This window comes from Erythrolamprus reginae, chromosome 7 (genome assembly GCF_031021105.1).
Source record: "Erythrolamprus reginae isolate rEryReg1 chromosome 7, rEryReg1.hap1, whole genome shotgun sequence".
Classification (NCBI taxonomy): Eukaryota; Metazoa; Chordata; class Lepidosauria; order Squamata; family Dipsadidae; genus Erythrolamprus; species Erythrolamprus reginae.
This window is the reverse complement of record NC_091956.1, coordinates 28,017,619-28,041,172: the sequence shown is the minus strand read 5'-3', so window position 1 is coordinate 28,041,172 and position 23,554 is coordinate 28,017,619. Positions and strand designations below refer to the sequence as shown.

General features: G+C 46.6%; 1 protein-coding gene across 1 annotated transcript in view; it reads right to left on the bottom strand.

Moving 5' to 3' along the window:
- Positions 1 to 22,967: 22,967 nt before the first annotated feature.
- The window catches only part of LOC139169905 (bifunctional heparan sulfate N-deacetylase/N-sulfotransferase 4), a 178,893-nt gene continuing 178,306 nt past the window's right edge, over positions 22,968 to 23,554 (bottom strand). Inside the window, exon 15 of the mRNA XM_070756573.1 lies at positions 22,968 to 23,377. The gene's annotated coding sequence lies outside the window, so the exon portion shown is untranslated. The remainder of the gene's footprint in view (positions 23,378 to 23,554) is intronic.

Here is a 23,554-nt window from a genome sequence, read left to right as displayed (position 1 = left end):
TGTTTCTCTTTTTCGCCTTCCATCCATCCATCATCCATCCATCCATCCATCCAAACACCCACACACCCACCTACTTACCTACCTACCTACCTACCTACCTACCTACCTATGTGTCTGTCTGTCTATGCTCTCCAGTTCAGTTTCATGTGTCATGTGAATCCAACCATTTGAGCTGTAGAGGGGGAGTGGAGTTTGGCAGCCAAAGCCAAGTGTTAGAGATACACAAAAATAAGGCAACTCCAACCTGGATCCTGTCAGCGAGACCCCCCCACCTTCCATCTCCCTCTCTCCCCACATAGCATGGGCCAGAGTAGCCTGAGTGCAGCTCCCTTATTGGAGGTGACCAGCAAACAAACAAATGTGGTGTTTTGACTGGGAGGCAGCAACATGGAGACCCGCCTCTTGCCAGCAAGAACAGAGCAAACAGAATGCACACCTTTCCTGCTATGGCTGTGACACTGGCCGGGAAGGATCCACAAACTAAATGTTTGGAGTTGAGCTCAGTGGAATTTGCAAGAGGGCAGATGCAGTGGAATTTGCAAGAGGGCATTTGGTTCACTTCAGCTTGGGGTGGGAACGCAGAAGGAAGAGGAAATCCGTGCCCCTCGGGGTTCAGCTCTCTCTCTCAAAAAAAGACTTTTTCTGCTTTTGAAACATTACATTTAGCAACAATAGAAAAGAAAAACATGGTGGTCATGTGACAATGGGCATGGCTTGGTGGCCATGTGACTCTTTGGTCATGTGACTGAGTGGGTATGATTTTTTGGTCATGTGACTGGATTAGGGTAATTCCCAAACTGGTACAAACCAGTAGAAACCCACAGCTGGAATGGAAGTGAGAAACCAGAACTCTTTAAATAATATTTGAGTCAGTTGAGAAGGGTGGCATAGAAGTCTAACAAACAAAACAAGAACATTGTTTTGAATTTTCAAACGTGTGTGTGTCTGAAATTTGTACCTGTGAATTTCTGGGAGGAGTCTACCAGAGAGCCCGACAGAACAAAAACAAACAAACAACACCAAGAGACTCCTGTTATCTAGTTAGATTATAAGGATCACTCAGCTCCCCATTAAATACCTCTGCACATGAACCTCTGGAAACAGGCTATTCTTCTGAGTTACTCTGATAACTAAGGGACCACTTTTAATTTTTCACTTTGAGGAAAAAGCACTCAATCACAAAATGAAGTACTTTTTAAAGTCTTTAAAAAACAACAACACTAACTACCCAACAGATTTAACAGAAACGCCGAGAAGCTGTTTATTAAAGAAAAAAGTAAGTGATATGTATCTTCCTTAATCTTGGGTCCTCTGGCTCCGTGTGTGTTTGTGTGTGCGTTAGTTATGTATATATGCCACATATATACTATAAACATAAAATATAAGCTATATATGGTTTTTATTGATTATTAGGTGCTGTTATCCAGGCATGGCAACTTATTATTTTGTTTTGTTTCATTTCCACAGGAGCTAACTTACATTAGCATTCCAATATCAATAACCCAGAGAATTATTTTTCATTTATGAAGCATGTTTTTCCCAGAGAGAAAGGCCGGGAATCAATCATATATTTACATCCTCATACAACAACATAGAACAGCCATAATTGCATTTCATCGACTTCCCTCATCTAATTTGCACATTACTTTCATGGCAGAAAATTCCTAAAAGTTGCCTTTCCTTATCCTTAGTCCAAATACCTGCTGAAACCAGATGGGGAACAGGACCAGGACCTCTTGAGACATGCCTGTTGAGGGATAATTAAGAAGGCTCCCCCATAACCAGCTGGTTTGGCCTTCGCTCACTCATTCACAGATCCTACTCAGACAGGCTGGCTGACAGCCTGACTATACCTAGCACATTTATTTCTATTAATACTCAGGAGAGGAGGAGCAATTGGGGTGGGATGGCATAGGCAGGGGGGTGGAAGGGAGCTTAAGGAGCTGGGACAGGACTTTGAGCTGAGAAAGAGGGTGGAGCAGCAGAAACGGAGGGATTAAGAGGTAATCCTCATCTCCTTGGAAGCCATAAATTTCTCCAACCTGCTTCCTTGACCCATAGTCTCACTATGTGGGCAGCTCTTAGTAGCAGGTTTCTACCAGTACAGTAAAGGATGGAGCACCAGTAGCAGTCACTGCATGCACAGCTCATTATCTTACGTGCACATGTGCACATCCCAGTGTGTTTTTGTTTCTGCGCATATGCCGGGAGAAGAATCTCGTGAGGGGACGCACGCACAAGATTTCTGTGATTTTTTTTTTAACTTCTGTGCAGGCAAAAAAAGGAAAAAATCACCAAAATCTCTCACTCCGTGCATCCCTTCATGAGATTCTGCACATGTGCAGAAACAAAGACATGCTGGGACATGTGCACGCACACACAATCTAACCAAAGCTGCGTGCGCAACACACCAGTAGCTGCGGTAATAGGAATCCGCCCCTGGCTGCGCTGCTGGACTTCAGCAGTGGCAAAGCGATCAGGGACAGCAATCTTGTCCCAGAGCCTGTCGGGGAAATCTGTCTAGCCCTGATCCTTGGAGAAGACTGGAACTGGTGGCTACTTCTTTTCATCCTTGTTCCCTGCAGAGGAAGGCAAAACCCCCCCCAAACAGCTAAAAATGATGGGGGACTAAGCAGGGTCGAGCAGTTCTATTTCAAAAACAAGGGGGGGAGGGAATAAAAAGGGGTACCCTCCTCTTGTTCCTCCGGCTGCCATTGCAATATTGTATGAGGGATCAGCAGGAGTTGATCCCAAATGAGGCTTTGAAGCAAGGTGGGTGGTGGTGGGGAATGAAGGGTCCCCGTAAAGGGGGAAGACTTTCACCCATTAACCAAGCTAAGCCTTCCACCCATGCTTAACCTCCAGCATTTAAGAGCCTAAAGGGGAATCCAGTCTGGCCACAAAAAGAGGAGTTTTGCAGTATTCATCCAATCTAGCATGCCCGCTGCCTCGCCTCTGCCTCTTGCGTAGGTTTGTAGAACTTAACTCCACTCCCCCAACCACAACCTCTCCCCCCCACTAGACAATTTCTAAATAAAACCAGTGCAAGAAGAGCTTGTCTCCAGCATGTTTGTCTAAACTTCCCTGTTCTCATGCGGAAAAGCTTGTCAATCACTAGAAGCTCAGGGATTTTAAAATGGGTGCTAAAAGTGAGGCCATTCAAGGTTGCCCACTTTGGCAAGAGGGGCTTCAGCTGAGGAGGGAGATGGTTTTTCTTTCACCCAGAGATGCACATGCACTCTCAGCTCTCCCCTTGGACACTGCCTCTCTGGACATGGGATGGGAGGAGGGGACTGGGGCAGAGGTGTATTCCTATTCCTGTTGCTACCAGTGCACTGCGCATGCAGCCTGTTGTGGTTGGCTCTGGCCCAGCTCCTGCCCCAGGGAATGGGAGGTGGATGCAGGGGAAAATTCAACACATCACAGGCCTGTGTTATTGCCGACAGAATCAGATCAGAGTTTAGTTTCCTCGGATGAAGAAGAAGGTGGGAGTGACTTGGTAGAGGAGGGCTTGGCACACAGCCAAGGCAGTCAATCTTCCTTATCTTCTATAGCTTCAGATGATGACATTTTGGATCCATGCAAGCGCAGAATTATGCGTAGAAGAGACCAAGTAAGAACATATTACAGGAAATAAGGGAGGCCACCTGTGTTTGGGTGGGGCTCCAGTAATTAGAGATGCTGCTATAAATAGCAGCATGTAGGTTTGGTCATTGTGGAAGAATATCTGTTGCAGTTTCACCAGGAATCTTGTGTGCTGGACTTTGTTGCTTTTTCACACCTTGGAAACCAAAGCAGAGCAGCATGTGTGTGTGTCTCCCTTCGTTGGAAGAAGAAGGGGTGTGAAGTTTCCCCCCAGCTGCGGGCTAAGTATTTAATGACAGCTTAAGGTTAATTGTACAGACTACCCGGTTGCTTTGGGAAGAGTGCTCTTTGCAATACAAAAAGAGTGCTTAGTTTATTTTGACTTTTGTGATAAAGAACATTGTTTTGAATTTTCAAACGTGTGTGTGTCTAAAATTTGTATCCTTGAATTTTCGGGAGGCTCCTATCAGAGAGCCTGACAGAACACATCCCACACACATCTCACTGTGATTTTGCTTCTGCGCATGCACAGGAAGAAAAATCCCACAAGGGGATGTGCACATGCATGAGATTTTGGTGATTTTTTGCTTCCTCGCATACGCGGAAGTAAAAAATCACCGAAAACCTATGTGCGTCCTCTTGCAAGATTTTGCTTTCTGTGCATGCACAGAAGCAAAAACACTCTGTGATGTGCATCTGCACATGCAGGAGAAGTGAAGCTGTGCACACAGCACAACTTTCGCTACTAGTATGCTATCCTTATCTGTACCGGTAGCAACCCAATACTGGATTTGGGGATCCTGGAGAGAAAACAAGGAAGCAAATCCACTTCGGCTGCAGCTAACTGTTTCCGTGCTTACTGGCTAGATAAGTGGTGATTGGGCGACTGGTTCAGGGGCGTGGCCAGCTAGCGGTCACTACCGGTTTTGCAACCCAGGCCAAATTACCACTACCAGTACTTTTGAACCGGTGTGAATCTGTAGAAACCCACCACTGAAATACTTTCAAAGTGATTTTCTGTGCTCCAATTCCTCAATGTCCATGGATGGATGGATGGACAGATGGATGGATAAATACATAACACATTATAATATGGTTACCTTTTTTTCTTGATCTGTTTCTTTTGAAACCTTTCAGCACTAGCTACCAATCATGACTATCTTCCCATCAAATTTTACTAATGCTTATCACGCCTATTTGTCTTTCTGAGTAATAATGTCTAGTTCTTCTTGTTTATGTGCTATGTATGAATGTAGAAATATTTAAGGTCTTCCGGCTTTTTTGTTTTAGCACTGCAAACTGAATTCCCAGCTTCCAAACACTTCCTTCTCAGTTTATATAAACATCAGCTTGTCTTTCTCAGGAGTCCTTTCTGAAGGTAACACATTCCATTGTCACTGAATACATCCACATAGCCAGAGGTTAAGTTCTGGAATCTTGCTTATTTTTTTCTTATTTGTGAACCATAGTCCTCAAATAGAAACAAACAATGAAGAAAACTATTTGTGATTTCAGTTTCTTCATTTTATTGTTATCTTACCTTCTTCCCCAAGATCTTACAATATCTCTTTTGTTTATGTAATTCATTCTTACATTAATGAAAAGGATAGGACAATGGGGTTTGAATAATCTATATAGCCCTAAGTGAAGGGTTACCAAAAGTTTTACTACCACACTGTGGGCGTGGCTTATGTAGGATGCCCTGCATTTTCTTTCAACATCTTTCAATGCAAATTGAGTGCTCTGAGGTAGAGCTCCTTTTTCGCTACCCCACTGCATTCCCCCCAAGTCCGGGTAGTAGCCCACCCCTGGTTGTCCCCTTCCTCATGTTCTACACACCTGTAAGGCAACACTTTCCCCATGTTATCATATTATATCTATTTTTTGGGAATTTTGAATACCTTAAATATCAAAAACATACATAATTGTACATTTTTATCCAATCTATCATAAACCAATGTTCTATTTTTACACCTATTCTATGCTATTATTTACCAGTCTGTTTTTCCTCCTTTTTTTACATTCCCTCTATCTCCATCCTTTCCTTCTACCTTCTTTCTCCTTCTCTCCTAGTATATATGTAGGATGTGTATGCAACTTCAAATCTCAAACAAGAAATGATCTGTCCTAAACATTGGCAAAAAGAATCAGAGCACCAAGTATAAGCTGAATAAACAAGACGTTACAGACAACCGTCACCCCATAAAAGATCTTTGAATACTCATATGAAATGAGCTAAGTGCCAAAGCCCATTGCAACAACATCACCACAAAGGCTTCAAGAGTTGTTAACCTAATCCTACATAGCTTCTACTCCAGTAATCTCACACTACTAACCAGAGCATACAAAACTTTCGCCAGACCAATCCTTGAATACAGCTCATCTGTCTGGAACCCACACCACATTTTGGACATAAACACTGTAGAAAATGTCCAGAGATACTTTACTAGAAGAGTCCTCCACTCTTCCACTCGCAACAGAATACCCTACACAACTAGATTTACAATCCTAGATTTAGAAAGCTTAGAACAATGTCACCATAAACACGACCTAAGCATAGCCCATAAAATCATCTGCTACAACATCCTTCCTGTCAACGACTACTTCAGCTTCAACCACAACAACACACGAGCGCACAACAGATACAAACTTAAAGTAAACAGCTCTAAACTCGACTACAGGAAATAAGACGTTAGTAACCGAGTAGTTGATGCATGGAACCCACTACCAGACTCTGTAGTATCACCTAACCCCAAAAACTTTACCCTTAGACTATCCATTGTTGACCTCTCCCGATTCCTAAGAGGTCAGTAAGGGCGTGCATAAGTGAACCAGTGTGCCTTCTGTCTCAAACTAATGTTTCTTTTTTACTAGTATCATGTATATAAATATTGTTATATCTTTTTATACCACCAATACATACTTGACTGACTAGCCAGCCAGCCAGCCAGCCAGCCAGCCAGCCAGCCAGCCAGCCAGCCAGCCAGCCAACCAACCAACCAACCAACCAACCAACCAACCAACCAACCAACCAACCAACTAACTAACTACCCACCTAACTAACCAACCAACCAACCAACCAACCAACCAACCAACCAACCAACCAACCAAATAAATAAATAAGATAGATAGATAGATAGATAGATAGATAGATAGATAGATAGATAGATAGATAGATAGATAGATAGATAGATAGATAGATAGATGTTTCCTATTGAGGTTATGGAACATCCTCTAGCAAAGAAAAACAGATACTGGATATAGAGCTTTGATCATACTGATCCTCTCCTGATAACCATATTTCTATACATCTGTTCACTGTCTCTACTTCCTTGCTTAGTAGCTGCATATTTGCAAAGTCTAACTGCTTTAAAAAGTGCTATAAAACCTCTAGCAAAACCTTTCCTTCCTCCCTTCCTTCCTTCCTTCCTCCCTTCCTTCCTTCCTAGAATCCATAGTCAACTTCTTTAAAATAAATATTAGCTAAAAGTGATTTGTTACTGGGTGAAGAATCTAAGAAGAATTAGGAGTAAGCATGCTAAGAAAACAGTTTTCGGAAGTGCTGAAGTTGCTGAAAATTACAGACTAATTCCTCAGTAGAACATTATTCTGGGGAAGACTTAAAACCCAAAATTACAAATAATTATCTTCATACTGCTCATTTCCAATTGTAACATGAATGGTCCTGTACATTATTTGTAAGCATTTAAAATTGTTTATCACATAATATTATTTGAAACCTGCTGAGTCCCTTTATACTTCCAGAACTGTGAACATTTCCCTTTGTGGTTTCCATTTTGAAGAGAATAAATCAGGATAAATAACTAAGCTAAAAAAAGGCTGCAACAGTGAGCGATAGGCTGCATCACTCGTTTGAGACAACCTGCTCCATCAAAGGCAGTGACGCCATGTGGGAAGAAGTCTAATTAATCACCTCTAGCACGATACGGGCCTTGGTGTTTAAATAACTATGAAAGAATTCTTTTTAGCAATTTAAATTATGCAGTCCAATCAGGGAATAGCTCTCTAACTCCAAAAAGGTAGTCTATCAAAATGTCATTTGCTAGAATATGTATAGTCAAGCTATTACAGTTAACGCTGTTCATGTGTAAGTTAGAGATTTTGGTTAATGATTAATTTGATGATGTCTGAGTTAATCATGGCTGATTACTCTTCTACATGCCACTGGGACATCTTCATGCCTGATTAACGTACCTTTCAATATATATATTTATCTTGTACCCATTGTAATAGAAAAGTTGTGTTCCCATAATTTTCCCATTCAAGAGGAAAGGTATTGGAATGATTGGGCTATTATGAAAGAGAGGAATACAGTGAAAATAATAACAATAGCAATAACAATAGCAACAACAACAATAATATACTAATAATGAAGTGCATAGAAAAAACAGGAGTTAGTAGAAATTTCAGAAGCATTGTGCAAAGATCAATGGCACAATAGAAGACAGCTGCTGGTCAATGGTGTTAGATTGGGAGAGGTTAATATCAAGAGAGGACTATTTCAAGGTGATTCATTATAACTACTATTGTTTGTGATTGCATTGATTCCCCTGTCAATAATATTGAACAAGCCAGGTCATGGAGGCGGACTCTTTTGGGGGAAGGCAAAAATGCACCCATTTTGTGAAAAATTGGGCATTTTTGCCTTTCTCCAACCTCCAGAAGCACTCTGCAGGTCTCCCAAACCCCCTGTGTACCCCATCTTTTGGAAAAATGGGTGAAAAGGTGAAGCTCATGGAGGGTTTGGGAGACCCGCAGAGAGCTCTCTTTGAAATCTTGGTGTGTCTTATACACTGGTGGGTCTTATAGTCTGAAAAATATGGTAGTCAGAATGAATTAAAAGAAGCAAACTACAAACTTAAGCTGTAGTATAATTCTTTTTTAGGTGCATGCACAGAAGCGAAATCTTGCACTGGGGCATGCACACGTGTTGGGCACACGCGCGGCCTAAGGAACCCATACTGGTAGGGAAAAGTAAGTGTAGCCCTTCACTGCAGTGGTGGGTTCTGACTTACCTCGCTGCCAGTTTGCTCATGCATCATGTGGGCATTGTGGGTAACACGTGCTTAAAATCCAGCTTCTGTGCATGCACAGCGAAAAACAAGATGGTGGCATCTATGCTGCCAATGATAGATACCAGGCTCTATCATTGGCAGCATAGGTGCCACCATCTTGTTTTTCACTTCTGTGCATGCACAGAAGCTGGATTTTAAGCATGTGTTACCAGCTGGCCATCACTGCTGGTTCAGCAAGTGGGGGGAAATTTCTGCTACCAGTTCTATAGAACCAATCTGAACTGGCAGGAATGTACCTCTTTGTTCCTCACCTGAGATTCCTGTCTCTTCCCACTTAATGATTCCCATGTCTTGAGGTTAAGACTGGGACTGCCAGAACTGTTGTCATTAAGCAATGTGGTTATGTGACTATGCACTCTTGCTTGCTTAGTGACGGCAATCCCAGTCCCAACTGCCATTGTAAACAGAGGACCACCTGTAAATCTATCAATCTCAGTTTATTTCAGTGCTTGTTGTTATGATCTGGTTCTAGCCTTTTTAAAAAAGTAAGGAACTGATGAGTCACATCTTGGATGCTAAAAGATTAAAAACCTTAAAATTGCTTGCTTGAAGCCTTATAGCAGAATATTTCAATAGATTATTGTAATGTCCTTGATTCATGCTCTGATAAAATTACTTTGGTAGAACAGTGTATTCTTATATTAGTTATATATGCAAAGCAGAAAGACAAAGGACGAATTATTTATATGTTCTTAGAGAATTTCCTAACACTACAAATGCAGTTTGTGTAAGTGAAATTTCATAGTTAGTCTATTCCCCCTCTTCTTTTTATCAGTGTTTTTAAATGAGGCATATTTTGAGGGAATTGCAAAACCAAGAGGATATTATAATAAAGAAATACTAGCAAATAATATTACTTTTAAATTAGTACATGATGGGGTAATGCTTAGAACTTTAGCATTAAACACATAACTTGTCTACAGTGAAAATGAATGCGTACAAAAATGTGAGAAGTTGAATTGTGAAAATATATATCTATTTCAGGAAGAAGGCACATGAAATCTGCAGCAACTTCTGCAGATCTGCTATATACTGTATTGTGTTTTTTATTTGTTTCTTGTTTAATATTGTGACATGCCCAAGGATGTTTTGGGATAGAGTGATGCCTGACTCTTAATAAATAAATAAATGTGTTGGTAATCCATTTTTAATTTCCATGCCTACATTATGACTAGGAGTTGCTGTTGTCTGTTATTGTGGGTTAACTCTAGTTTACAAGGGAAAAGTATAAACTATACATAGCATTTAATAGGAAATCACACACATTATGGAACAAATTTGCTTCTTCAATCCCTTGTGCTTATGGATTCTACAGAACGGGATTTCACCCTTTGGTTGACATATTGCTTTTTTTCAATGTTTGCTAATTAAATTAAGCAATTCTTCCTTGTACAAAATATATTGCCTGATCTAAACAATCTATACAAGGTGAAATTACAGGTGAAATTCAATGCTTAGTGACTGCAATTGGTTCCTGTGTCTTGGCTGAAGTCTTTAAGTGAAAAATCACAGGACTGTGTGTGTGTTTATAATTTTGTCTCATATTTCCTTTGCTTTACTGTCTCGGAAAGGTATGATTCTGAATAGCTGAGTGAGCCAAAATAGCAGCAAAGAACATGATTCACAAAGAAGCTGGGTAAAAGGACAAATCGTATCGTCCTTTATTTTTACTCCCCTGCCTATTGAAATGCTCATCCCTGCTATGAGATAATAATCAGCAGGATGAGAATTAAAGTTTGTTTTTATATTCACTGGTAAGGAAGGGATTGCAATAGAGAAAGCAGGCACCCATCCAGATATACTCATTGAAAGATGTGCACTAGCACTACCTATCTGCGTAGCACGCAAACAAAGCTGTAAGCTATGAGCTACACAGAAGGTAGACACTACTGCCAGCTGGCCAGAGGGTTCTAATCAGTTAATTAAGGTCACAGAACTAAACTTGTTAACTTACAGTTAGCACTTTTTACATACCCGTTGTACGATGGAGAAAAGCAGCTGAGAAAGAGATTGCTTGCGTAGGCAATCTCTCCACTCTGCAAGGATGGTCGGCAGAGGCAAACAAGGCCAAGACAATGCCAGCTAACTGGCTTAATGGCAAACGTGTGAGTGAGAGAGGTGCTACAAAAGTTGTAAATCACAAAATTATTGTAACTGCAAAAAAGCAATCACTAAACAAGGACCAGCTGTACAATGCTTCATTCATGTTTTTCCCAAGAGTACAATTTTACAAGAGGACTCTGAAATCTATAGATAACAGGATCCATCCTAACCCAAATTTATAACTTCTTTGCTTGTGCTATGGGACAGTGTTTAATCTGAAATCTTTAGAAGATGAGTCTTTGCTTGATTCAAAGTGTTGTGTTCTGGTATTTCCTCAGACTGCTCTAGGAGCAGAATGGAATAGACCTGTGATTGGCTGTCCTATTTGACAGCTGGCTATAAATAGCGGCTGTCAAATGGGCACATTGTTCTCGCTCCCAGGTAGCTCACTTAATAAACCTTCATGTGTTAATCATTACCTCGGTCTCCTCGCCTTAGTTCTTGCACCCAGCCTGGCTCACACAACAGAGCACAAAGCATACTTATGGACTGCCTATTCCCTCAGGCCTTAGATTGAGATGAAAGGATGGGCCTGTGAATATTTGAAAGAAGTGAAGAGGAAGAAAAAATTCCAGTAAGCCATTCCAGGGGGAAATGAGTTTTTAAGACTGGCTTGTTATGCTTTTACAAAAAAGAAAATGAACATGGTTGGAGCAGAATGTTATACAGATAGTCCTTGACTTACAACAGTTCATTTAGTGACTGTTCAAAGTTACAATGGCATTGAAAAAAGTGACTTAAGACAATTTTTCATATTTACAACCAGTATCAGGTTCCTACCCAATATGGGATACACTGCGTACTGGTAGTAAAATGGGAGATGTGCATGCATCTTTGGGTTGCTGGAGTGCACTTGTGTACACAAGGGGATGCATGCCCATGTGAGATTTTGCTGATTTTTTTTGCTTCTGCCCATACACAAAAAATGTTGAAATATTATGTGCATGTGCATCCTCTCGCAAGATTTTGCTTCCTGAGCATGTGCAGAAGAAAAATCCCACTGGGACACATGCACATGCATGACGGTGATCCAAAGCTGCATGCACAGCACACAGCTAGTGGTGATAAGTAGCAACCACCACCTGCTTACAACAGTTGCAATATTCCTGTGGTCATATGTTTTACATTCGGCTGCTTGAAAACTGACTCACATTTATGGCGGTTGCAGTGTCCCAGGGTCATGTGATTCTCTTTTGTGATTTCCTGTTAAGGAAATTCAACGGAAGCCAGTTTCACTATTGCTAATTTAAAAGCTTAAAATTCACTTATCAAATGTGGTGAGAAGTCATAAAATGGAATAAAACCCACTCAAGATATTTTTGCTTAGCCACATTAATTTGGGGCTCAACCGTAGACATAAGTTGAAGACTACTTGTAATGACAGACAATAGCAGTTGGCAAAAAGCAAATGAAAGGCAAGGAAACTGCTTTTAAATGTTGCCACTATCCAAAGTCATTTGGAATGGAACCGCTTAAAGTTTTACTGGATAAATAAGTAGCAATTTTGAGCAGTTAAAACTTTGAACTTTATAGGAAGGGCGTAATCTTCAGGCTTGAGGGTAGGCTTCACCTGAAAAGCTTGCATAGTTAACATAATGAATGTTGACACCCAGTCAATTGTAAAATTACTCAAGAGGCAGTCATTTAAAAGAAGGAATTGTGATAGGTGATTATATCTATATTCCATCTCTGCAAATGTCATATAGAAGTATATATTTTTTGTGATCTGACTGTGATTCCTTGAGGAGATGGCAAAACCACGACAGTGTTAGTTAAACTAGGTTTGGTAGTAAGCCTATTTCAGAAGCCAAATAAACATTTGGTTGCACAAATTAGCGTCAGCGGACTTACCCGCTGGCGGCGTTTGAAGGAGGGTCGGGCAGACACCGGACTCCTGGCGGCCGCCATCTTGGGTCTCGGTCGAAGTCTTGCGAGGCGAGACTTCGGCCGAGTGTCAGGCCAACGTGGCCTGACTGCTGACGTGTCCGGGCGGGGCTTGCCGGCCCTATTTAAGGAGGCGCAGGCCCGGGCTCGGCCTTTTCGCCCGGAACCAGCAGCAGAGCAGACACTCGGCTGGGTGTCTTCTCGGATCCGCCATTTTGGAGGCAGCCTCGTGCGCGGCCGCCATTTTGGGAGCCTCATCGGAGACTCGTGGAAGGGTTTGGAGTCCGTTTGGCGGGAAGGCTATTAGCTACATTGCAGCTTTGGGCTCAGAGGAGCCTTGCTGCTGCAGCGGTTGGGGGTGCTTTCCCCGGATCGGGGAATCTGATTGGGGGTCCCTCCCGGGTGTGGGAGGGAGCGCTAGGGCCCCCGTCGCTGGTGGAGTGGGGGCGATTAGCACAGCCTGCCTTCCCGGGACCGGGGAGGCGAACAGGGGCTGCGGGCGCCATTTCTTGGGGGGGGTGATTGCCCCTCTGTTTGCAGCATTGCTGCTCCTCGGCATTTCGGGGCAGGGGTCTCCGGCTGCCCTCTTGGAGGCTTGGGGGCCTTGCGGCTCCTGGGCCTTCTAGTTTAAGCAAGACACAATTTTCCACATTAATAATAATAATAACACATAACAATATATTAATAACATTCCTTGCAGTACTTGTGATAGGTAGCTTCTAGTCTCCCTTAATTTGTGATTGTACCCTTTCCTGGGCTTAGCTAATTAGGGGGTGTCATGGGCCCTAAGAGGCAGAAGGCCTCGGCCACACCGGCACGGCCGGCGGTTAGGCCTAGGAGGGCGCTGAGGCCCTCGGCACGGGCCAGGGAAACCTTGGAGGGGACCCCTGGGGGGGTCCCACTGGGGGGGATGGGGTTGGTACCACCCGTTCCTCAGCCGGATTTGTCTTCTCTTTCCTGGGCCAGGGTCCTCGAGCGCCTGGATAAGCTCGAGCGCTGGCGGTCCGGTCCCGGATCGGGGGATGCCTCCGCGTCGGCGGTGCTGGGGAGAAATCCTGAGGAGGCTGCGGCCCAGTTGGGGCAGAGGGCCCAGGCCGGGCAGATGGCGTTGGCTTCGGGCCCCGGGACCCCGGGGCTTCCTTGGATGTCTTCCTCCCCTTACGGGGCAGGTGAGGTTGCACCACACACGACATCTCCCTCCCTTCCCCTGCCGCCCGGCCAGGCCTTCGCCACGCCGGGCTTTGCTACTGGGGTCCCTCCTTTTGGGCCTCCGGTGGGCACCTGTACTCAGGTGTGGTCCCCGCCGGTTTCCGCCCCGGGGGCGCCTCCCCCGGGGATGGTTTTTCCATTAGGGCCTGGGGTGACAGGGGCGGGGGCATGGGTGCCGCCACCACTGGCGGTCATGCCTCCACCCCGTGTTGCCTTACCCATCGGGTTTGCTGGGGATGGGGACTTCCACTGTGTGGGACCCTTTTGCCAGCCTCAAGGCCGGGGCAATCCCGACGGGATTGCCGGCCACTCCTCTCGGGTTTCACTTGCACCCTGCGGTTAAGGAGGCAATTTCGAGGGGGGAGTATATTGATTTGTTTTCCATCTTAAACCGGGAGGTTCCCAAGCAAGAAAAGGACTTAGTGCCAGGGGAAAAGCCTAAAAGGACGAAGGTAAGTAAGTGTTTCAGCTCCTGGCTGTACGCTTATTTGACCTATGCCTCAGTGGTGATTCAAAGGCAGCCGGCTAGGGCTGCTGCCATGCTCAAATATATTGACCTCATAGCGAGGGTACATTTGGAGTATAAGGGGACTATATGGCGGCACTATGATAAGGGGTTTAGGATGCGGGTGGCCTTTGACCCCACGCTGCCTTGGGACATGGTGGTGCCTGACCTCTGGTTTCAGGCGACCTACATGTCCGGTAAAGAAGGTTGTGATAGGACAGATAGTGGGCACTACATGGAGGAGGAGCCCATGGCTTCTGCCCCGGCCAAGGCGGCCGCGGGGGGTGCGGGGAAGGGAGCCTCCCCCGCATGTCATGAGTTTGCTGCAAAGGGGGCATGTTTTCGCCCCCTTTGCAAGTATAAACATGCCTGTGGGAATTGTGGAGGCCCCCATGCCACGTCAGTGTGCCCTCGCCCGAATAAAGGGGGGGACAAAAAGGGGGGGTCCACCTAAGCCGCCCCCACCACCTGAGGGTAAAGGGGCCCAGCCCAATTAATCTGCAGGCTTTAGAGGGTTGGTTGGAGGACTACCACCCTCGCTCGAGAGCGGATGCTCTCTTGCTAGGTTTTTCTCAGGGATTCAGGATCCCTTACGTGGGGGTTAGGAAAGCCTTCATGTCCGACAACCTTAGGTCGGTTGTGGGACATGAAGACATTGTTAGGGAAAAGATCCGGAAGGAGGTAGCCGAGGGCAAGGTCCTCGGGCCCTTCCCAGAGCTGTCCTTCCCGACTCTTAGGGTGTCCCCATTGGGGGTGGTCCCCAAAAAGGCGAGTGGTGAATTTAGGTTGATTCACCATTTGTCTTTTCCAAAAGGGGAGTCAGTGAATGACTTCATTCCTGACGAACTTTGTTCAGCCCGGTACGCATCCTTTGATGCGGCCGTGGCCATGGTTAGGAAGTGTGGGGTTTATTTATTTATTTATTTATTATTTAGATTTGTATGCCACCCCTCTCCGAAGACTCGGGGCGGCTCACAACAGAATAGAACAAATCATAAATAATCAGAAAACTTTAAAATTTATACAAGATTTAAAAGAACCCCATAAACTAACAGACGCACACACAAACATACCATGCATAAATTAAACATGCCCGGGGGAGGTGTTTCAGTTCCCCCATGCCTGACGGCAGAGGTGGGTTTTAAGGAGTTTACGGAAGGCAGGGAGAGTAGGGGCAGTTCTAATCTCTGGGGGCAGTTGGTTCCAGAGAGTCGGTGCCGCCACAGAGAAGGCTGTTCCCCTGGGGCCCGCCAACCGACATTGTTTAGTTGACGGGACCCGGAGAAGGCCCACTCTGTGGGACCTAATTGGTCACTGGGATTCGTGCGGCAGTAGGCGGTCTCGGAGATATTCTGGTCCAGTGCCATGAAGGGCTTTAAAGGTCATAACCAACAGTTTGAATTGTGACTGGAAATTGATCGGCAGCCAATGCAGACTGCGGAGTGATGGTGAAACATGGGCATACCTGGGTAAGCCCATGACTGCTCTCGCAGCTGCATTCTGCACGATCTGAAGTTTCCGAACACTTTTCAAAGGTAGCCCCATGTAGAGAGCATTACAGTAGTCGAACCTCGAGGTGATGAGGGCATGAGTGACTGTGAGCAATGAGTCCCGGTCCAGATAGAGCCGCAACTGGTGCACCAGGCGAACTTGGGCAAACGCCCCCCTCGCCACAGCTGAGAGATGGTTTTCTAATGTGAGCTGTGGATCGAGGGGGATGCCCAAGTTGCGGACCCTCTCTGAGGGGGTCAATAATTCCCCCCCCCAGGGTGATGGACGGACAGATGGGATTGTCCTTGGGAGGCAGAACTCACAGCCACTCCGTCTTATCCGGGTTGAGTTTGAGTCTGTTGACACCCATCCAGGCCCCAACAGCCTCCAGGCACCGGCACATCATTTCCACCACTTCGTTGACTGGGCATGGGGTGGAGATGTAAAGCTGGGTATCATCGGCATATTGATGATACCTCACCCCATGTCCTTGGATGATCTCACCGAGTGGTTTCATGTAGATGTTAAATAGCAAGGGGGAGAGGACCGACCCCTGAGGCACCCCACAAGGGAGAGACCTCGGAGCCGACCTCTGACCCCCCACTAACACCGACTGCGACCGGCCAGAGAGGTAGGAGGAGAACCACTGGAGCACAGTGCCTCCCACCCCCAGCCCCTCCAACCGGTGCAGAAGGATACCATGGTCGATGGTATCGAAAGCCGCTGAGAGATCGAGGAGCACCAGGACAGAGGATAAACCCCTGTCCCGGGCCCGCCAGAGATCATCCATCAACGCGACCAAAGCGGTTTCCGTGCTGTAACCGGGCCTGAAACCCGACTGCGGGGGACCTAGATAATCAGCTTCTTCCAAGGACCGCCGGAGCTGGAGTGCCACCACCTTCTCGACAACCTTCCCCATAAAGGGAAGGTTGGAGACTGGACGATAGTTGTTAAGTACGGCTGGGTCCAGGGAGGGCTTCTTGAGGAGGGGGCGCACAAGCGCTTCTTTATAGAGTGATGGAAAAACTCCCCTCCCCAAAGAAGCATTGGTAATCTCCTGGGCCCAGCTCCGTGTCACCTCCCTGCTGGCCGAGACCAACCAGGAGGGACACGGATCCAGTAAGCAGGTGGCGGAACTCACAGCTCCAATGGCCTTGTCCACTTCATCAGGTGTCACCAGATCAAACTCTTCCCAGACAGGTGGACAAGTACGTGCCCCAGTCACCTCGACTGACTCATTGTCAGTCGACACTGTTTTACAATTGGAGTCGAGGTCGGCCCGGATCTGAGCGACTTTATCAGCGAAAAACGTGTTAAACTCCTCGGCACTACTCTGCAAGGGCTCCCCAACTCCCCCCTGGTTAAGAAGGGAGTGGGTCACCCTAAACAGAGTGGCCGGGCGGGATTCCGCTGATGCAATCAAGGCGGCATGGTACGCGCATCTTGCCGCCTTGAGCACCACTTTGTAAGTCTTAATAAAAGCTCTTACAAGTGTTCGATCAGATTCAGACGTACTCTTCCTCCATCGCTTCTCTAGACGTCTCTTTTGGCGTTTCAACTCCCGGAGCTCCTCGTTGAACCATGGGGCTCTACGGGGTCTAGCGCCACGGAGAGGTCGCAAAGGCGCAATCCGGTCAAGAGCCTCCGCAGCAGCCGTATTCCAGGCCTCCGCAAGAGACTCCGCCGAACTGTGGACAAGTGCCTCTGGTATAACCCCAAGCGCCGTCTGAAGGCCCTCTGGGTCCATCAGGCGTCTGGGGCGGAACATCTTCATTGGTTCCGCCTCCCTGCGGGGAAGGATTGGAGCCAGGAAGTCGAGCCGTAGTAGGAAATGGTCTGACCAAGACAAAGGCAATGGTTCTAAGCCCCTTAATCTCAGACCATTACTCAATTGCTCGGAAAGGAATACCATGTCAGGTGCGTGCCCTCCCTCGTGAGTCGGACCCTGTACTACTTGAGTCAGGTCCATGGCTGTCATGGTGGCCATGAACTCCTGTGCCAACCCAGAGGTTTCGCCGAGCGACGGCAGATTGAAGTCCCCCAGGACAATAAGTCCGGGGAACTCCACCGCCAACCCGGCTACCTCCTCGAGTAGCACAGGCAGGGCTTTTGACACGCAGCTGGGAGGCAGGTACATGAGAAATAAGCCCACCTGAACCCCTAAGTCCAACTTCAGCAAGAGAGACTCGCAACCCGCAATTTCCGGAGCAATGAGCCTACGCAGGCAAAGGCTCTCCCTGGCTACAATAGCCACTCCTCCCCCCCTTCCCTGGGGTCGAGGTTGATGCCATATCTGAAACCCGGCTGGGCAAATTTCAGAGAGAGGAACACCTCCCTCTGGGCCCAGCCAGGTTTCAGTAATACAAGCCAGGTCAGCCTCCTCATCCAGGAACAGGTCCCGGATGAGGAGAGCTTTATTTACCACCGACCTGGCGTTGAGCAGCAGCAACCTGAGTCCAGGGCCAGAGTTACACTCATCACCAGTACCCAAGGTTGGGCTCACAGAGCCAGAACAAGGGACCGTTTCCAGAACAAGGGGTTGGAGCTCTTATGAGTAAATGCGACATTAAGTCAGCATTCCGGCTCCTCCCCATACACCCCGACGACTTCGAGCTCTTGGGCTTCCACTTTGAAGGTGGTTTTTATGTGGACAGAGCTTTACCCATGGGTTGCTCTGTTTCGTGCTCTCTGTTTGAGAGCTTCAGCACCTTTTTGGAGTGGGCGCTCAGGAGGCGCAGCCGTCGGGGTTCGGTCGTTCACTACCTTGATGATTTCTTGATGGCCGGGCCTGCGCATTCGGAGCAATGTTTTGCTCTGATGCGGGACTTCGAAGCCCTTTGTGTTCAGCTGGGGGTGCCTTTGGCCCCCGAGAAGTCCGAGGGCCCTGCCACCAAGATTACCTTTCTGGGTATTGAATTGGACTCAGAGGAGCAATCTTCCAGACTGCCCCTGGAGAAGTTGGTTAAGATTCGGGGTAAGCTCGATATGGTCTTGGGCTGCAGGAAGGTCACTCTTTGGCAGCTCCAGGAATTAGCTGGGATCCTCAATTTTGCCTGTAGGGTTGTCGTGCCTGGTTGGGCTTTTTCTAGGAGGTTGTATAGTGCGATGAGGGGGCTTCGGCTGCCCCATCATCAAACCCGCTTATGCGCAGGGGTCAGGGCTGACCTGTGCATATGGCGAGAGTTCTTAGAACGTTTTAATGGGTTGTCTTTTTGGAGGCAAGAGCTTCTTTTGGAAGCTGAGTTGCAGTTGTGTTCTGATGCTGCGGGGACTTGTGGCTTCGGGGTTGTGTTAGGAGACCAGTGGTGCTGGTCTGCTTGGCCTCCGGAATGGAGCACCTCCCCTCTGGTTAAGGATTTGACCTTTCTAGAGCTCTTTCCCTTGGTAGTGGCCTTAGAGCTCTGGGGGGAGCAGTTCAGGGACAGGACGGTGCACTTTTGGTGTGACAACCTAGCGGTTGTCCATGTTGTGAACGCCCTGTCCTCTAAGAGTGACAGGGTCATGCGGCTTGTCCGCCATTTTGTGCTCAGGTCTCTGTCCTTGAATGCTTTGTTTTTGGCTAGGCATGTCCCCGGGTTAGATAACGGGATTGCTGACGCCTTGTCCCGTGGTCAGTTGTCCAGGTTTCGGACCCTGGCCCCGTGGGCACGTGCATCGCCAGAGGCTTTTCCCGACCACCTTTGGAGCCTGGGTGGGCTCCTGGGCAGTGGAGAGTAGAGGCCTGCTGGGCTATGGCCCTCTCAGGGGTGCCTGGCACTCTGGGGGGCTTAGCAGCAGGCAGGTGAAGAGTTTGGGGATTTCAGGCAGGATAAGGGTTGCCCCTATAGTGTCCTGCCCCAGTTGTGTACCTGGCCATATTTGTGTCCAGCTTAGGCAGCGTGGCCTTTCAGTTGGACTATTAGGTCCAGGTTAGCCGGCCTCGCCTTTTTGTCTAAGGCGAGGGTGGGTTTATTGATTTATGGTGACTTCCGCATTTGGAAGATGTGGGAAGGCTGGGCCAGGGCCTCATCGCAGGCTGACAAGTCACTCCACGCCTTCCATTTCATCACCTTGGTTAGGTGGGTTCTAGTGTACAGGGTTTGGCCAGGCCAAGTATGGATCCCGCTGATTAGGGAACGCTCGTTCTGTAGCGCCGCCGCCGCTAGTGCGGTAATGGCGTTCTCGATACGGAGGATTCGGGGTAGTCGACCGCTGGCGGTCAGCGGCCTGTTTTAGGGTACGAATGGCCGGCTGAGGGTCCGGGGTATGATCTTAGGCCAGGTTCACCTTTGGCCCTCTTCTATTCAACCCCGCCATGATACGACCGGCGGTGTTGCTTTGGGTCATAGAGCGATTTGGTCCAACCACTCAGCAACTAAGTACCGCCGGGGGAGACACTACCGTCGTTGGCGGCTGGGTCATTGTTGTCTGGCTGGGGGGAAAAGGGTGTGCGGTGGGACGGGTGTTTCTACTGCTGTGGCTGGGAGGGCGGCATCCCATTGCTGCGCCCAGGTGGTCCTGGGAGGGCGGCATCCCATGGCTGCGCCCAGGTGGTACTGGGAGGGCGGCATCCCATTGCTGCGCCCAGTTGTACTGGGAGGGCGGCATCCCATTGCTGCGCCCAGGTGGCTGGTCTTGCCCCTCGGTGGGAATGACCGGTACCCGCTTGGAGGTCTGTTGTTGACCTGCCAGGCTTGCGGAGGCCTGCGGTGGCTTCGCGCTGTGTGGCCCACCATGCATGTGGTGTGGTCTTCGATCCTCCCAGGGATCATTTGTGGGTCGCCATTTCCCTTAGGGCCATTCACCGGGCTAGGCGGAGAGTAAATAAGGCCCTGGGTGGGATAGTCAGGGAATTAGGTGGGGTTGTAGTGGCCCATCCCCTCATCACTGTAGCTCGGCCGTGGCTTTACCGGGCCGACGGCGTTCACCTGTCAGGACAGGGGAATGCCATTTTCTTACAGGACCTACAGCGGTCTCTGCGTGAGCTGGCGCAGCTAGAGGGGGGAGTCGGGGGGCCAAGATAGAGATCTGACCCCCGCTCCGTGGCAGGTTAGGGGCGGAAAACTGGGTGGTGGTTTAGCAACTGCATGTTCTCCGTTGGGCATCTTTGGGGATGATTGACAGGTTCTCTCCAAGCTTGTGGTGGAAGCGACCTGAGCAGTTGGGGGGAACCTGTCTTTGGGTCCCGCACCTTTAAGTCCCCTGTTAGGGGTTAGCTGGCGGGACCCCCCTCATGCAAGTGCATGGCAGGGTCTCAGGTGAGGGAGGGGTCCCTCACCTGGACTAGCACGGAGCTATGCCCATAAGTTGCCCAGGAAGTTTATCTGACGTCATTTTCCGCCCCGGAAGCAATTGTTTGACCCTGCAGGTCCATTGTTTGGGTCATAGTTAAGTATGTTAATTTATGCTAATTTAATTGAATAAATTATGCTAATTTATTATTAATAAAAATGACCCAGTTTAAATCCAGCTCTTGTGTCCGTGTCGTTACTCCGTCTCTTCTGCAAACCATAAGAACCTATTAGATGTTGGGTAAGGGAGGAAAGATTAGGAATGAAATTTAATAGTTTAAGTCACAGGTGTCAAACTTGCTGCGTCACTTTGGCAGCATGTGACATTTTTGCGATGTCTTCCCCATTTGAAGAGCTGGGGTGGGTGTGGCCAACACATGACACATCTGGCCCGCGGGCTGCCAGTTTGACACCCCTGGATTAATTCTTCCAGTGGATGTAAGTCAGTTCCCAATTTTATTACGATACAATACAATTGTATGTTTCCTGATCATGTCACCAGCAGACTTCAGAATTGTTTGTGTGTGTTGTACTTGGGAGTAATTGGGAACAAAGGACAATCCTTTTCATTATGTTTTCTAGAATTTAGAACCACCCTCTTTCAAAATGAAGCCATAGTGATAGGGGATTTGCTTGCAGAATGTCAGAATGAACTGATTAGAAGCTATGTTCATACACTCTAAATAGCAGAGAAACTATTGTTCTTTCTGGAGTTGTATAATACTTGGTTAATTGCTTCTATCCTGGAGATGACACAACTTTCTTTGAATACAAGTAAGCAGCACCCTTGATCCAAGATAAAAAGTGGTAGTGACATGTTAATCATGTTCAGCTAATTGAAAAGGATCGGCAAGATTCAGATTGAAACTAACAATTAACATGACGGGTACAGAAATTGTTGGACTATGCCCAGGTTGCTTGTTTATGAATTATGCTGGGAATAAAGATGAATTCTTAAATGCTGAGCTGCTTAGTCTTGAATGCTGAGTGATCTTGTGAACAAATTATAAGAACAAGAAAAATGGTGTCAGTGGAGAAATTGACATATAAAAAGAGAGCACACCTGGGATTGGAGCAGGGGTGAAATTCAATTTTTTTACCTACTGGTTCTGTGGACGTGGCTTGGTAGGTGTGGTAGGGGAAGGATACTGCAAAATCCCCATTCCCACCTGACTCCAGGGGAAGGACACTGCAAAATCCCCATTCCCTCTCCACTCCTAGGGGAAGTATATTGCAAAATCTCTATTACCACCCCACTCTGGGACCAGCCAGAGGTGATATTTGCTGGTTCTCCCTAGTCAAAATTTCGGCTACTGGTTCTCCAGAACCTATCAAAACCTGCTGAATTTCACCCTTGGATTGGAAGAGTAATACAGTGTTCCCTTGACTTTCGTAGGGGATGCATTCCATGACCGCCCGCAAAAGTCAAATTTCCGCAAGGTAGAGATGCGGCAGTAAATACACTATTTTTGGCTATGAACAGTATCACAAGCCTTCTCTTAACATTTTAAACCACAAATTACAATTTCCCATTCCCTTAGCAACTATTTAGATTATTACTCCCCATATCTATCTATTAAAGTTTATTTTGAAAATATTTATTAAAGGCGGACGAAAGTTTGGTGATGACGTATGATGTCATTGGGTGGAAAAAAACGTGGTATAGAAAAAAACTCATAAAGTATTTTTTAATTAATATTTTTTGAAAAAACATGGTATAGATTTTTCACGAATGTCGGACCCACGAAAGTCAAGGGAACACTGTACACTTTCAATCAAATATTTAGAAATCCTGTGAAATGATAGAAAGCCCCCTCAGAATAGTGCAGTAGAAGTGTTTATTCTATAGAAGTGCGAAGGCGAAAAAAGTGAGGCACAAGTTTGATGCCGTCCCCTAAACAAATAAATAAAATAAACTCCAAATAAATCTAGAAGTGGAAAATTATATATCCTGTAGTTTCAGCATCAAATATATGTGGGGAGAATTGGGATTTGCAATGGCTGGATACAAAACAATCCATTTCAAGGCAGTTAGTATCAAAGTATCAGAATTAGTTTCCAGAGGGAAGACTGTATTTTCTGTCTCTGTGTCTAGGTTTACAAAATCCAGCTTCTGCAGATAGAAGAATTGTAGTCACTTGTGAATCTTTATTCATCATTGTAGACGAAGTAACACTGGGAAGCATCCTGGAGTCCTGGAATCCATATTTTTGAAACTGCATGGGAAGGATGCACTAGATGCAGGGGGAAAAAAACATTTTTTTTAAAAATGTAGAAAATAATAATTCCCTTTGATAGCATTTTGATGTTATAAATTATCATTCATTTAATTTCAATTTAATTACTAGGATTTCCTCTGCTTCATAGAAACCCAGGAATCATAATTCCATAAAAGTGCTAAGGGTAAGCTA